The sequence below is a fragment of the Falco biarmicus genome, unplaced genomic scaffold (assembly GCF_023638135.1).
Source record: "Falco biarmicus isolate bFalBia1 unplaced genomic scaffold, bFalBia1.pri scaffold_36, whole genome shotgun sequence".
NCBI lineage: Eukaryota > Metazoa > Chordata > Aves > Falconiformes > Falconidae > Falco > Falco biarmicus.
This window is the reverse complement of record NW_026611914.1, coordinates 402,853-418,136: the sequence shown is the minus strand read 5'-3', so window position 1 is coordinate 418,136 and position 15,284 is coordinate 402,853. Positions and strand designations below refer to the sequence as shown.

The 15,284-nt window shown below is 44.5% G+C and overlaps 1 pseudogene; it reads right to left on the bottom strand.

The window, feature by feature from the left end:
- Positions 1–225: 225 nt before the first annotated feature.
- LOC130143509 (ankyrin repeat domain-containing protein 26-like) overlaps positions 226–15,284 on the bottom strand; it is a 69,283-nt pseudogene continuing 54,224 nt past the window's right edge.

Genomic DNA, 15,284 nt, shown 5'->3' with positions numbered 1-15,284 from the left:
ACGGCGCATAAGGTGACAGCAACGTAAAGTGCCCCGTCCTCCAGCATGACCACTGGTAAAGATTTCACTTTATCGGCAGAAGCAGTCACGGCATCTGGACTGAAGCAGCAGGCTCAAATCACATCAAATGATGTCCTAAGCATTAAAGTAACACTGGAAACATTAAAAACACATAGGGTGAAAGGATTAAGCAGAACAAAGGGAATGCTTTTGTTAAAACACAGAACATCAGTGGAGAAAAAATAATGCTTCTACGTTAACAAGAAACATTTTGACAATTCTGTCACGCTCAAGAATCAAGGTGAGTCATTCTGCTAGTCCGACAAAAATAGGTGTGCTTCTTGTGGCGAGTGCAAAATAAAACACCTATGCATCAATAAACCAACAGGCAAGTGCAATGTGCTTGACATCCATTTAATAGACTTAGAATTCACATTCGGACTGCAATAAACACATTTTCCCATCTGAACTGTGGGATGAGAAACTATAGACGCACTATGTAAACAAAATGATTTCCAGAGCTTTTTTCCCAGCATTTTGTTCAAATCAGGTAATTTTTGGTTAAAACATCGCGGTGCTCCTGTACTGCCCTGCAAAGGGGATCCTGTCAACGTGGATACTTTCTGAAGATCCGTCAGAAGATACCATGGGAGAAGCTCCAGCAGATCCAGCTTCAAGTTCAGCAGTGGCTAGGGAGAAGAGAAACAACATTCCGGTGTTGCTTTTACACTAGACAGGGCCAAATCAGTCACTATGAAAACATCATGGATAACTGGAGAGACTACAGTCCAGAAAGAGATTTAAAAACTTCCAAGGGGACATAACAATCAAAGGGCTAGGCACAAAGGAAGAAACAATCTTTTTCCACATTTGCCTACCAGCCAACAGTATTTCTAAAGCCAGTGACAGAAATTCTATAGGCTACACACTGAACATCTTCAGGGAATCCACAAATGACTCCTGCTTGCACCAGTGCTAAACTGAGCCCCCCTGCAGACCTCACGAACCTCCAGTATCTGTTTTCCTTGAATGTTCAAAGCAGTGATTTATTGGAACTCTGCTCCTAAAAACCAGCTTCTGCCTTCTCTGTGACAAACTTAAAAAGAATCCGCCGGTGAAAACGCAAACACCTTTGCAATGCAGTCAGGCCAGGACAAGTCTCCTAGCCTGGCACTTTCTTTGAGGGGCGTCTTTGTAACTCACCCTGGCAAAACCCTCTTTCCTCCACAAAAACACATACTCAACGAAAGCAAGCCCACCTTTCCTGTTCTTCTCCAGCCACATTTTTCCGACAAGGTCCTGAAACCAAACGCACTCTATGACACCTAGCAGATGCACAGTCAGGTTCAAAATGCACACGGATGAAATGCAACGGCTTTGTGTCCATTCGGACACACGGAACGAGCTGTGAAGCTACAGCTGAACACTCTCTGTATTACCAAAAGCATGCAGGAACAGAAGGAAATTCTCGCAGGGGCTACCTGCTTTGAAATAGCACCAGTCACTGCAAAGCAAAGCAGTGACTCTGGAGGAACGACTACCCTGAAACAGGTGGAATTCCTCTTTCGACACCTGGCCTCATATTATAGAGCATGTTTCATGCTATGTGTTAAAAGCATTCAACTCATCTGATGTTTGCCTAAGTGCTACTAAATGATCTTTTCCCAAAGAAAGGGTATCTTTCATCACTGATTATATTTTTCTTGCTTATTCAAAAAAGACTGCAACATATAAGCTACAAATACAAGCAATGGACAAGAAACAGCAAAAATCCAGACCCAACAGCAGAGAATGGGCGCGGTATGATGTAGTGCGGAATGCAACCGACGCACATGGAAGAAGCAGCGATGGCTGAAGTCTATAAACGTCTTCTCTCAGGGCTTCTTTTACGTTTGATGTTTGTGCTCAAGGATTCACTCTAGAAAAACGTGACTTCAGCTTAAGCCAAGTGCACCCGTGTAGAGGAAGCGGGTTAGTTTTCTCTGCACTTGTCTTTTTCAGGCAACTGCATAACATTCTACACAATCTTTTGGTAAGCAGGAAATTTTCACATTCAAGTCTAAACTGGAAAGCTAGCAGAAAAACCTCCCTGTGCTTAGCACAGGAACTTGACAGCTTTCAAGCCATTACATTCAGGAGTTAGGAACACTCCTCTTTTTCCTTAAAAATGCCCCTAACAGTGACACATTACCTTGTTTAAGTTCTTTAGCGATTCTTTCATCTAGTTCCTGCCGTACCTAGAATTATACAGAAAATATAGTTAATACTTTAACAGTCACATTTTTCTAATATTAAACTTCTAAAACATTCTTAAAATCCACACATAATGAGAGAAAACCTAAAAATATAATTCCAAGTAGACACACCTTGGTTTGGGGTTTGATTTTTCTCGAAGAGAAACTTTTGGTCAGTCGGGCTGCAGCTGCCTCATTGCTCAGCAACGTTAACAAAACAATTTGTAACTCGCCAGCTGGATTTTTACTGGGCATTTAACAAAATACACAGGAAGAAAGCAAGAAAGCCTAGCGCAGTTATAGCAGTGAAGGTACGGCTGAAGTTTGTCATCAAACACACAAACAGGATGTCAGCTACATGCCGAGATATGTACAAATGCCACCCACAGGGACAAATCAGCCAGTTGAGGCTGGCTTCTGCAACTTCACAGAGAGAAGAGCTGCACCAGCAGCTGCTGCAGGATTGACATACACCATTTGTACAGAAAAAAGCGTGTGCCAATATTCTTCTTTTCTCCACCTTAAGATGGGAAATTGAAAGAGCTCCTACAGATGACGCCAAAACTTCTTTATTGTTATTGCAAATACCACAACACACATTTATAAAAATATAAAAGCACACACAATTTTTTCTTGCAAACTGTGTACTAAGAAAAACAACCGCAGCTACAGCTTCTACGCAGCGAGTGCTGTGGGGTTTATTATGTAGCTGGAATCAGCCTGGATCACTGCAAAGGAGCACTTACGCCTCTTCTCCCCTAGAAAGTGGGTATTGTTACCAATTAAGTTATTCTCACTTATGATTCTGCCTTCAGAAGCCTTCACAAGAAGGAATCACATCTCCTAATTTAAGAGTCACAGTCCAAGCGCTATATGCTGTTGTTTACGTTTGATGGTACTTGCTACTCCTACATTTTTTCCATCAAATTTGTGACACACAGAAGTGAATTTCCAAACACATATCATACAGCTTCCAGGGCTACGATGGCCATGAAGATGCTGCAGGGCTTGGACCTTGTGAGCTATATGCAGAGGCTGAGAGCTGCAACTGTTTCTTTGCTGGAGAACAGGAAAGCTCAGGGGGACCTTATCTATGTGTATAAGTACCTGGTGGGGGGAGTACAGAAGATGGAGCCAGACTCTTCTCAGCGGTGCCAAGCAAAAGAACAAGAGGAATAGGCACAAATCCAGATAGAGGAAACTTTAACACAAGGATTTTTATAATTATTATTTTTTAAAAAATTGTAAGCATGGACAGCCACTGGAACAAGTTGCTCAGAAAAGGTTGTGGAGTGTCCATCCTTGGAGATGTACAACACCTGGCTGGACAGAACAGTGAGAAACCTGCTACGGCTGACCCTGCTTTGAGCAGGGGTGAGGTCGGACTAGATCATCTCTAGAGGCCCCTTTCCACCCTCACTCCTTCTGTGACTCTCTTGATTTTAGTACTGAATTCCTGGGGGAAGGAGCATTTATTTTATGAAATGAGCAGACCCACCTAGCAGCATAACAACAACAACAAGAACGGAAACACTGCACAGGGTACTCAACAGGACAGAGAGAGCAAGAGCCTCAGGAAGGAAACCACTCTGCTTACCCTCACAAGAGCAGCAGTAACAGGCAGTAACTGCAAGGGTCAGAGGAGCGGGGCTGTAAACCAGCGAAGCGGAGGGAAGGGCTCTCTCTCCAGGAACACAGGGAAAGCTGGGACCAAATTCACCGGATCCTGCAGGAGAAGCACCACTCTGTGATACTTCATTGAAATACTCTGTGCCAACAGAGCTGCATGAACAATGGAAAAGGACCCCCCAAATCTGTAATTGTTTTCAAGCAGGTACGAGCAGAAGCAAAATTCCGGGGAGAAAGGACCCCCTAACTCCTGAGACGAGACACAGGTAACAGAGAAAAGCAGGAAAACTAATGCCTAGACCAAAATACGGCCCAAACCCAGGACCAAGCCCAAGCAAAGTCGTAGTACTTAGTGGTGTTAGAAGAAACCACTTTCCCTGGTTTCCTGAGTCTTCACAATGACTAGAAGGTCCACAGGACCCTCCGCAACATGTACAAATCAATCAAGAGAAGAAAAAGGTCTTGTTTTCCTCTTATTCATTCCATCAACGTCTTTGTGATTCTCATCCATGTCTGAGGGAAGAGAAATAGGTGGAAATAAAGCCAACACACTGATTTCTGAAAAGGGAATGAATGAAGAGCCAGGCAAAATACACCTCCGAGGACCTTAACTTGCCTCCACTTTTCTCCTTCCCCCCAAACCCCTGGGAAAGGCATCACAGCTGAGTGTCCCAAACCTCCTGAGCAGGTACTTCTCACCTCACTGCACATCTCTTCAGGCGGTAACACACCAGGTGTTCATTTGCAGCAGGCACCTTCTCAACAGTTCTTTTTCAGAAAGTGGTGTTGACTTACTACTTATCCACACAGGCTGCTTTAGCACAGAGTAAGCTGGATCCTGTAAGACTCCGTGAAATGATGCTCCGAGTCTGGAGTACCAGTACTGTTCTGAAGTTGAGTTCCTAGACACAACTGCTGCGACCACCAAGAACTTTTTGTATATCAGAAGTGGCAAGGAGGGTAAACCAGCCTACTCCTAGAGCTCAAAGTTCCATTATAACAGATTAAATCCATAGACTATCATCTCACAGACGGTTAACTACCACCGAAGCCCTTGCGCTACACCTCACAGACGGTTAACTACCACCGAAGCCCTTGCGCTACACCTCACAGACGGTTAACTACCACCGAAGCCCTTGCGCTACAAATACATAAAGCAGAGAAGTCCCCTGCAGCAGTCATTCTTTCACTTGGACAAACTAAAGTTCAAAATATGCGCAGTGTTAGGAAAATGTGAATACATCAGTAAGTTTTAATCAAAACCTAACAGCGTAAACAGACAACATTTCCAGTATAAAATACCATCCCAACATTAAACAATGCTGGCTGCAAACCTTGCCATGTATCTGGCTGCAGAGAAGAGAGAGGGACAGATTTTTGATGAAGGAGCTGAAGAAGAAAGAAAAATGGCCTTATGTTCACAGGTCTTCAGTGAGAAACAAGAACGTGGCCTACATGTAAATGAAGCAAGTAAAAAAGCTAACAACAAAGACTGCTACAAGAGTGCAGAAAGCCAAATCAGAAATGGAACAGAAATTGAAAGATGAAGAGGAAGCAGACATTTCCCTTCCCACATTAAACTGGTTTCATTTATCCACTGATTCACCCTGGTTGCAGAGTTCACTGTTCTTGTCTGTCAAGACACGCACGTTCATTTTCACCAGCCTTTGGCACAGCTGTTAGGATTTAAGCTTGACATTTGTTAAACCTAACAGCAGGACTCCAGTCCCAAAACCTCCTTGCAGCACTTGCAGGAGACATTCCTTGCCTTAGTCTATGGACTAAGGGAGCAGGTCTGAAATGCTGAATTGCTAGTTGCTACAGTCACTGTCTAATGACATGCACAGAATTTGTCAAGTACTTGTAATTTATTCCACATCACTGAAGCTCTAATACAAATAAAAAACACCAAAAAAACCCGAAGACATTTGCATGGGATTGGGATTCTACTGGTTAATAAGCTTGTGCCAATATGAACTTTTTTCTATTTTTAAAGATCCTTTTGCACTTCAAGGTTATTCATTTCTGTAGCGTATATATTTGATAAAGGGGAAGGGGCTATACTGGAATGGAACACATTTCTTTATGCTCTTTTAAGAATAACACGCTCATTTTTTGCTGAACTTGTGATATTACCATCTTCAACATGTACGGCTCTATGTGTAATCACTGATAGTCATGCCTCATGTTTAGGAAAACGGTGCAATCTTTCAAGCCTTTAAACACCAAATTCCTTAGTTAAGTCTAAAGAAGAAACTGTGTCCACTTGCTAGTGGAGCACTCCTTCCTCTTGTCAGCATCATTTACCAGTGTTTTTTCCAACAGCTGCAGGACCAATGATCACCATCATTTTGAATAAGAGCAGTGTGAACTATTTTCACCTCTTTGCCCCTGAAGCTATTTCAAAGCTTGTGCGCAAACGAAATTTACACAAACATCTTCCTCTTCAGAATGGCTGGCATGTTCCCTACTTCCAATAGCCCTTCTCACCTTGAGGAAGCTACTACAAGGAACACCAAATCTGCAGAGAGCTTTGACTAAAAAAAGTAGTGCAAAAGGACTGCCTGAGGCACACTGCAATTTCAGCTTCTTAACTCCCTGTCATTTAGAGCTTCAGTGGCAGAAACATTTGTCATCTCCAGCCAAGGCAGCACTGCGCATCCTGAATTTAAAGGCAAGGCAAATTCTGTAGAAGGGAACCAGGTTAGTGGGAAAACAAAGCTGAGGCATAACTGAAGTAAACAGTGAAGTGAAGAAAAGGCTTAGAGTCAGAGAAATTCTTCTGCTTTGAAACAGTCTGGTGAACAGACAGAATACCAGGCAGCACAACCAGCAAAGCATTTCAAAATAGACTAACACTATAATCTCTGATTTCTTCCCTCATGCTCCAACTTGCCTCCTGAATGGCACGGGACTCCTGCGGAAATGACAGCACAGACTGTGCATCTGGTGATTTTGCATTTGGAAACTGATTGAGATTTGCCACCCATTATTGTATGCAGAGGGATACATGCAGTTTTTCCCTTTTGTTACTTCCTGACTTCAAAGTCTTACGTTGCAATTCAATCCTCTTTTCTCAGATGCATGTTATGCACATGACATACTGCACCCGACTGAGAACAATTAAGCCCGCAGTTCTAAGCGAAATACTCGCCTAGTCCTCTAGCAACTACTGCACCTCTGAGAACTCAGTTCCTTTCTTCTGAAGGACTCCAGAGAAGATCAGGTTTTAAGACTTCCCTGAATACACTGAACGTCAGGTGACTCGAGGCTACAAGCAGTGACACTACAATTAGTCTCAGTCGTTCCCTAACTGGTGATTACAGGAAGAAATACCATAAAAAGATGTGCAGCTGGATTTAGTAACAGGGAGGTTATTTTTTTTTCCTGTTTCTTCTTCAAAAAAAGAAACCACAACTGTTAAACCCTTTTCTTTTAAACTAGGACAGCTTTTTTCCTAGAAGTGGGATGGTTTCCTCCTTTGCCTTTTTCTTCTTGTAACATCTCGCTCCCATCTCTCTCTCTTTTTTCCCTGCCCTCACTTGCTCCCTGCTCCCTGTCCCTCTTGTTCCCTTGTCCTGGCTTTCTTCTTACTTCAGTTTTGCAGTGGATCCCTGAATTTCGCCTCCTTTCTGCTGCTTGCGTGCAGAATAATCCCTGCAGGTGGTACAGTACTAATTGCCTCCCACGTTCTTTAGGTAGTGTTATGTCCACCCCTCTGACACAAAAACCACATTCACAACGACACAGAAAAGTTCATCTCTTAACTGCCGCTGCTATGCACTACCTACACACTGCTTTGTCTATTTTTGTTTTGTTGTTTGGTTTGGTTTTTTCTTTTTCTTAAACCAGGTGCAGTATGTAGACACGTTATTTTAAATGGATTCTTTCCAGTGTAGGTGGGACCACTGAACCAGGGTAAGGCTTAAAGGTGACCAAATGCTTCTCACATCCATTCAACAACAGAATGTGCGAGGGACAGACACTGACTGAACAGGCAAGCTTGCCCATGCCTCAGTCCTATGCTAGGTGGGAAACCGATTACAACTACTGACATCTGTTTCCAAGTCTCATGATATCACGTTTACCATTCTGTGAGGGATGTGCTATCATGCTGACTGCTAATTACAGGGCATATTTTGACCAGAGGTATTGCAGAGGTTGCAGCTTTTTACCAAATTAGAAAGCTCTGTAGACTTCCTGAGGAGCAGTTACATATAACACCACATAGCAGGACCCACAAAATCAAATGCCTCCGAGGCACAGCATTCGTCCCGCACTCAAGTGAGAAGTAACGTGCCCTGTTCATACCATCCTAGTTTTGAAGCATCCCTTTGTTGGTATTGTACTAAAACCAGTTCCGGTGAAGAAACTGCTAGCATGAACATCAGTGAAGGGGGAAAAGGTGTCTCAAACAAAGAAGTCTGATGGGATTTTGCACTCATCATAAAGATAGCTGTTTTAAAAAAGGTCATCCACAGAATGGCTTGGGTTGGAAGGGACCTTAAAGATCATCCAGTTCCAGCCCCCCTGCCATGGGCAGGGACACCTTCCACTAGACCGGGTTGCTCCAAGCCCCACCCAGCCTGGCCTTGAGCACTGCCAGGGATGGGGCATCCGCATTAAATTTTACTGAAGAGCTTATTTGGGAGCTTCCTATGCCACAGTATTCTTCACCACAGTTTCTCTTGCAAAAGAGAACTTGCAAAAAAAACCTGTTGCGCAGTTCATCATTTAGAACTCAGTATTTTTTGGTCTTTGAGCGCTTCTGGAAATTTTATAACCCTAATGACCAGAAGTCTTCATTTCTACCACCTAGTTGTATACTGGTTTGATGAGCAATTTGGTTTAGCATATTAGAGCATATGGTTTGGAACTAGAAATGGATTCTAACTTTAGACTGAAAAGCACAACCTTGCTTACAGATACTCTTCAACACTAGTTGAGAACAGTATTTAAAAACGCTTACCTTAGCCACATAGGCTTCAACTCTGTTTCTTGATGGTAACGTATTCACGGTCGGGGTTAGGAAGCTTCCTCCTAGATTTAGACTTCTATTCAGTGCCGGATTGTTGCTAATATGTCCCAGTTCAGTTGAATACAGAACTGGACCACTGACAGCGCTGCTTGCAATTAAAGGTTTGCTTCTATGGCACTCCTGAAGGAGCTTAGCGTTGGCTTCTGCTCATCTCTCATTAGCTCTGAAACATTCAGAAGCATACAAAGAATTATCTTTGGTAATAACACTTCCGCAAAGTTACCCTCCAGGTCTTTGACTATTATCTGACTTCGGAAAGTGGAAGGGATTAAGAGAGTTCAAAAAAAAATGTCCATAATTTGATCTGAGGTTTTTTGAAGAGCTTATTTCTAGGTAGCCACACTACCTGCAGGAAGCAGCAAGAGTTAACCAATTCTTTGGACTTCTCAGCATTAAGGCCTCAAAGCAGTCTGTGCACACCGTGTGTTTACATAGCTCTTCCTGAAAGGTACATCACCGGCGTAAGAACTCTGGGCTTCCCTTCCTTTCCCAAAGCAAGCTGAAACCTATGACATGCGGCTAAAATGGAAGCCAAAAGATTTTTGTTGTTCTTCTTCATAGCACCAAATGCCGTTCTCTGAAGGGCCTATCCTTATTCAAGCAGTAAAGGACATGACATTCTCTTTTCTGCCGTACTTAGAATAAGAAGAGGAGATTAGAGACTGGCAAAAAGGCTGCCTGTTAAAACAAACTCAACTTCAAAAATATCCTATTAATGCCCATGATCGGTGGTGTTACTGCTGGAACACTGAAGAGAAACGAAGATAGTTCCAATGAACAGGGGGGAGCCTTAAGGTACTTTCATCACAAATATGCTCTCTTATGCATAATGCTGACCAGATGTAGAAAAGGTATTTAACGAAGAAAACTGCTTGAGGAAAAAGTAGTATCTTATTATCACCCCAAAAATGCATGGACTTACCCTTCCAGTTTATTTCCTAGGCACCTTCCATTTTTAACTTCCTCCAGATACAGGTCTTTGTACTTTTCCGCTTCTGCCTGTACAGATTCTTTTTGAAAAATACTGTCTCGTTGGGTATTTTTTATCCTGTCCAATTCACGTTCGAGGTCTCCAATTCTGTGTTCTAGCTGGCTTGTCAGCAAAGCATGACGACTGGCCCTGATTTGTTCTAATCTGTCCTGGGAGGCTGCCTGCATCTGAAGTAGATACACACTTTCAACCACCGCAAAGAAAAAGAGAACTCCCCTCGCCAGTCAATTGCACGTACCCAATTTCAAGGGCCCAGCTCTATTCAGCGAGGCAACTGTGCCTCCTCACTGCCATCAGCGACCAGGGCAGAACCCTGGAACTACCACACTAAATGATTCTTTTCATTCAGAAAGAACCCCCATCTTAGCACTATTCTTCATCAAAGCTACTGATGGAAGAACACAATCTCTGTAGGACAGGGCATAGCATTCCTCAAAGAAATTATGGAGATGCCGCACCCCCAGCCCCCACCCTGCAGCTTTGGTGACTTCTTTTCTGAGCGTTGCCCCTTGTGCAATGACTAAGGAAGATGTGTATGCCTGGCTGTGACAACTCTAAGTTGCAATACCCATTCAAGGATAAACAATGAGAACAAGACCAGTGGACAGTGACACCCCTCCAAGAACTGCAAAATGAAATTCTACCTTGGCAAGTTTTTGATTCAGGGCCTGCAGGCACACTGCACGCACATGAAAGCGTCTTGCCCAACCATATTCCCTTCTCCCACTGCCCTTCAGGAAAAACAGAAGTACAGCGTAACACATGGAATCAGGCACCACCCCCCGCCCCTAAAAATGACAACCAAAACAGAAGTCTATAACAGACACACATAAGAAATGAACTTACCTGCAAAATCAGATTGACTTCTTGCCGTTTTTGTCTTATTTCTTGTTCAGCTCACTCTTCCACCTCTCTTTTGGATTGTTCTATTTGGCTGCGATCCACCATGTTAGTCTCCATATGGTGTTTGAGATTAGCCACCTCTTCTTTCAGCTGGCTTTTGCTCTTCTCCAGTTTTTCATGGTTCCCACGCATGGTGGACAACTCCTCTCGCAAATCATGATTTTGTGCTTCTAGCTGCATGCCTTTTTTAGGCTCTATCTCCAGCTGCTGGGAAAGTTCATCAACCTGTAGACAGGAAAGGGGAAAAAAACAGGGAACTCAGAGGGATCTAAAATTAGTCAAATCTGTGAAAATTGGTAAAGGAGTTGGCCATCAAGACTATTTATCACAAAAGTGAAACCAGGCTCTTCTTTTAAAACAAGAACAGCTTTCACATAATTTCTGACAGCATTCCTCAGGTTCCCATCCTTCCTCAGTTCTGCAGTGGGTCACGGACCGAGAGGTACCAAACCAGCGGCATGACACCCGCAGGGCTAGGCTGAAAAGCACTAGGGCTATTCTTCTGCGAGATGTTCATACGATCATAGGAAATCAAACACACCCATACCCAGTTACATCACAGCCACATTCTGGTTTCATCAGAAAAAGAACCATGTGTCATGCTTCAGAGGAACTGTCACATGCTGTCACACGGTCAAAGCTTTGTCACAGAACTGACAAGGCAAGAAACGGGTACCCTTCTCTTCCATTACGCTAAAAGATCTGGAAGTAGCAGTTCAGAACACCGCTTTTGCAGCAGTGGTGGCAGAAGACAGTCTCTTTAGGTCAAAGCTGCAGTTTGTTTTCAAAAGATTTCCAGGAAATATCAGACTTCCCATAGGTCCCAATGGTCAACTACAGCTCTATCCCCTTCTTTCCCCCTCCAGAAGCATCCATCGTCTATACCTATTAACCATAAAACATGATATCCCATCATCTTTTATTTTTAAAAAAGTGGGGGAAACCAGCAGAGTCAACACTTGAAAGTCTCTAAAATACGTAGAAACTTTACACTTATTTAAAATTGCCCAAACGTAATTCCATTCCCTGTCATTCAAAATAACTCTTCCAACAGGAACACAAATATGCTGCTAACCTGTGAACTAAAAATGAGCCACTGTCAAGGCAGTTGACTCGTTCTACAATAATATCTTCTAAAAAGGAGCATAACTTTGAAACACAGCTATCTCAGTAATGAGCGGAGAAGCAGCTAAAAGGTCACATGCTACCGAACGGCCAGAGCAATGCAGGAGCGGGCTGGAAACTAGGACCACGCGCGGCAATCGGTTAGCTGAGGGGAATGTGCTCGAGCTTGTCTAGACAACAATTAACATGATGAGGCATGTTTGCAGAGCACAGGGGAGTGGGAGACGGATGGCGCCAAGGAAAGGTAACACCTTGCTGTTAATTGCTGGTAGTTAACCACCAATCAGGGATTGCCTAGTATGCAAGGCTTAGCTTCAAGAACCAATTAGTTTGAAACGCGCAGCTTCTGAAAGTGTATAAAAACGTGTGCTTCTGTACAATAAATTGACATTTGCTTGCATCAAGCTGCGTCCCGTCTCTTCATTCGCCGCAGAGCAACCTCAAAACCATTTGTGGGTCTCTAAGACCAGGAAAGACGGACTGAGTCAGCTACTAGTAAGCAACAAGTTACAGGGTTTCTTCCGCACCACCTCACACTGCATTGTGCCCTGGGAAGCAAAGACACCATTCCGAAAAGCAAACCCCCACCTGCCTCCTGCTCAACTCGTGCCCGAGACAGGCTTCAGGGGGTGACCTTGGGCAAGGCCAACTGCACAGAGCTGTTCCGAGTGATGGTGGCGTTACTCCCCTCTCTTCCGAGAGGGAATGCATCCGTCGGAGCCCGACGATGCTGCCACGGCCTCAAGCTGCAGCCAGGCCTGTGCTGGGCCTTCACTGCTCTCAGCCCTGACCCTCACCCATGGACGTGACGGCCCAGTAGGACTGCAGACCTGCCCATCCCTATGGACCGGCCTGGTGATCTGCACTCTTGGCGCACTCTGCTTACTGTCCCCAGAACTCTTCTGCTCTTCTTGGTGAGGGCCTGTGGGGCTGATCCCTGGCCTGTGTGGTCACAGACCCTGCCAGCCTTGCTGTGGCTCTTGCTTTGCCCTTCCTCTGCAGGACAGCCTACCCCTGATGTGCCCTCGCAGATACTGCTGTGTACGTAACACTTCCGTCTTTACCCCTAAGAGCTACATCAGTATTACAGTCGCCTACTACTGTGACCATAGAAGGAACATCAAAAAACAGCCAAATAATTTCAGAAATACAGCCAAGAAAAAAAGTCAACAATATGAAAAGAAGTATAAAGAAAGAACAAAGGTTTCACAAGAAAAAACACCACAATAACCCAAACAAAGCAAAGCTCACCTTTGTTCTTAATCTGCCAATTTCATTGACCACTTCAGAATACCTGTTCTTCACTTCTCCCTGCAAATTAAGCTGGGACAGTCCCCCTCTCTCCTCATACACCCTTAGTTCCTTCGTAGCTCTGCTCAGCAGCCTCTTCAACCTGCACAGCAAACTAGTCATGAAAACAATGAAGCAAAGGAACAAAACTGGACTTTTTCACATACTCTCATGTAAACAGCACAGACACAGCTTGCTTCATCTTTAACGTGCTTGACACACCAGGAATTACCAGGAAAAACCAGTATTCCTGTGCCACATACACTTGGAGAGTCCAGATTTCACCTGAAAAGAGGAATGAAAGACTCCCTTTTTCCCAGGAGAACTGCAGGGCAACCTGCACCTGCAGTTGTTTTGGCAGCTAGTGAAAACTAGGGGCTGGTGTACAGAAGTACCTTGCAAGAACTAACACGAGGCCGGCATCTGCTCACAGTTAGGTACACCTATTTTTACACTAAAGTTTAATAAAACATGACTTCTACGCAGGGATACCTCTTCACCACGCTAAAAAGCCGTCCCTCTTACAGTCTTTCTGCAGATCGAGGTTTCTTTTCATTTCTTGGGCCAGACGTAGTTCAGCTGGGCGTTTCAACTCTACCAGCTTCTTCACTTCCTTTCTTTCACTCTCACATCTTTCTTTTCTCTTTTGAAAGTGTATCACACAAACAGAGCACAGGAAAAATACCTACGTACAGTCTGTGCATCTAGCGCTCTCCACAGAGAAGCTGCCGGACGTCTCTATCCGTTAGCCACGTTCCACAGAATGCCACGGGACGGAATTCCTGAGGATATTCCATCCCTTCAGGTTTCACATCAAACAGACCAATACGTAACTACAGAAACAGATGCCCTCGCTGAAGCAAAGGCCATCCTCTTCTAGACATAACAGGTGGAAAAGATGCTGGAGAACACTTTTGGCAGTGCCTCTGCTCATAGTAGGGATTACGTAGGTATGCACTTCATGGGAGAACATGGATCCATCCAAAGCTTTCATGGGATCTTCCAGCAACCAGCAGGCAGGGGCTTGTGGAGGAATCTGATCTTTTGGAGTTCTTCAACATTTTATTCCCCTCGGCCATTACCTCCACCTCTTCTGTGTGGGCATTTACTTAGCCACATGCTGGTTTTCCTCCTCTTGGTGTTTTCTCAGCCACACCAGAGGAGAGCTGGCAGCTGTTTTGACTTTGTACTTCCATTTTCCCTCTACAGAAAAGGAGAAAAGGGGAAGGCTGTCCCTTGGCAACTGGCAAGCGCTGCTTGTTTCCCAAGCACTCGTTCATTTACCCAGCATTCCTTCAGTATGTTTTTCGGCAAGGCTTTTAAGCTCCCGCTACGCTGAAAACATACAGCAGCTCCTCCACACACGCACTGGAAACATCAAGCATTTTAAACCTGCCCAGAAACCAAGGGGTCAGAAGATGACCACACAAAATCCAAGGAAGAACTGGGAACTGTGGCCTTGCTCGATGTGCTCAACTGATAGCAAACCACACTGGGAACTCTTCCCAACAGAGCCACTCCAGAACTTACACAAGGATACCCATCTAGCTTTTATTTGCTTCCTCCATGACCCCCAAACGATAAGGTACTCGCAGCCTGAATGGCAGGGATAACAGAAAACAATGATATGTAAGAACCTGACCAGAAGGTGCATGTGGTTCTCCTGGGTATTGGCTCGGTGCCTGGAGAATTTTCTGGGCTCACCTGTTGCAACAGTTCAGCCTTCTCCTCGTCCAGCTGAGCAACGCGCTCTTCAAGGTGGGATCTTGACTTCAAGTGCTCCTCCCACGTGCTGTGCAAGTCCTTGGATGTCAGAGCCAGCATGTTCTGCTTCTGCGTCTGTGAAAGCAACAGTGGCAGAAGAAAAAGTAAGGTGGCCGGAAAAGACAAGAGCGCAGGAGAATGCAGTAACTTACACAGAAACAGGCCTAAGCTCTCCTCCACCCATCCAAGACCTATGGCCAAGGTTGGCGTGGAGTGTAAAACACACCTTAGGAACCATAACCAAGAACAGCAGCTGGAGCTGGTGGGAAGAAGGAATACTCTAGAAGCGACAGGATGAGGTTACAACTTT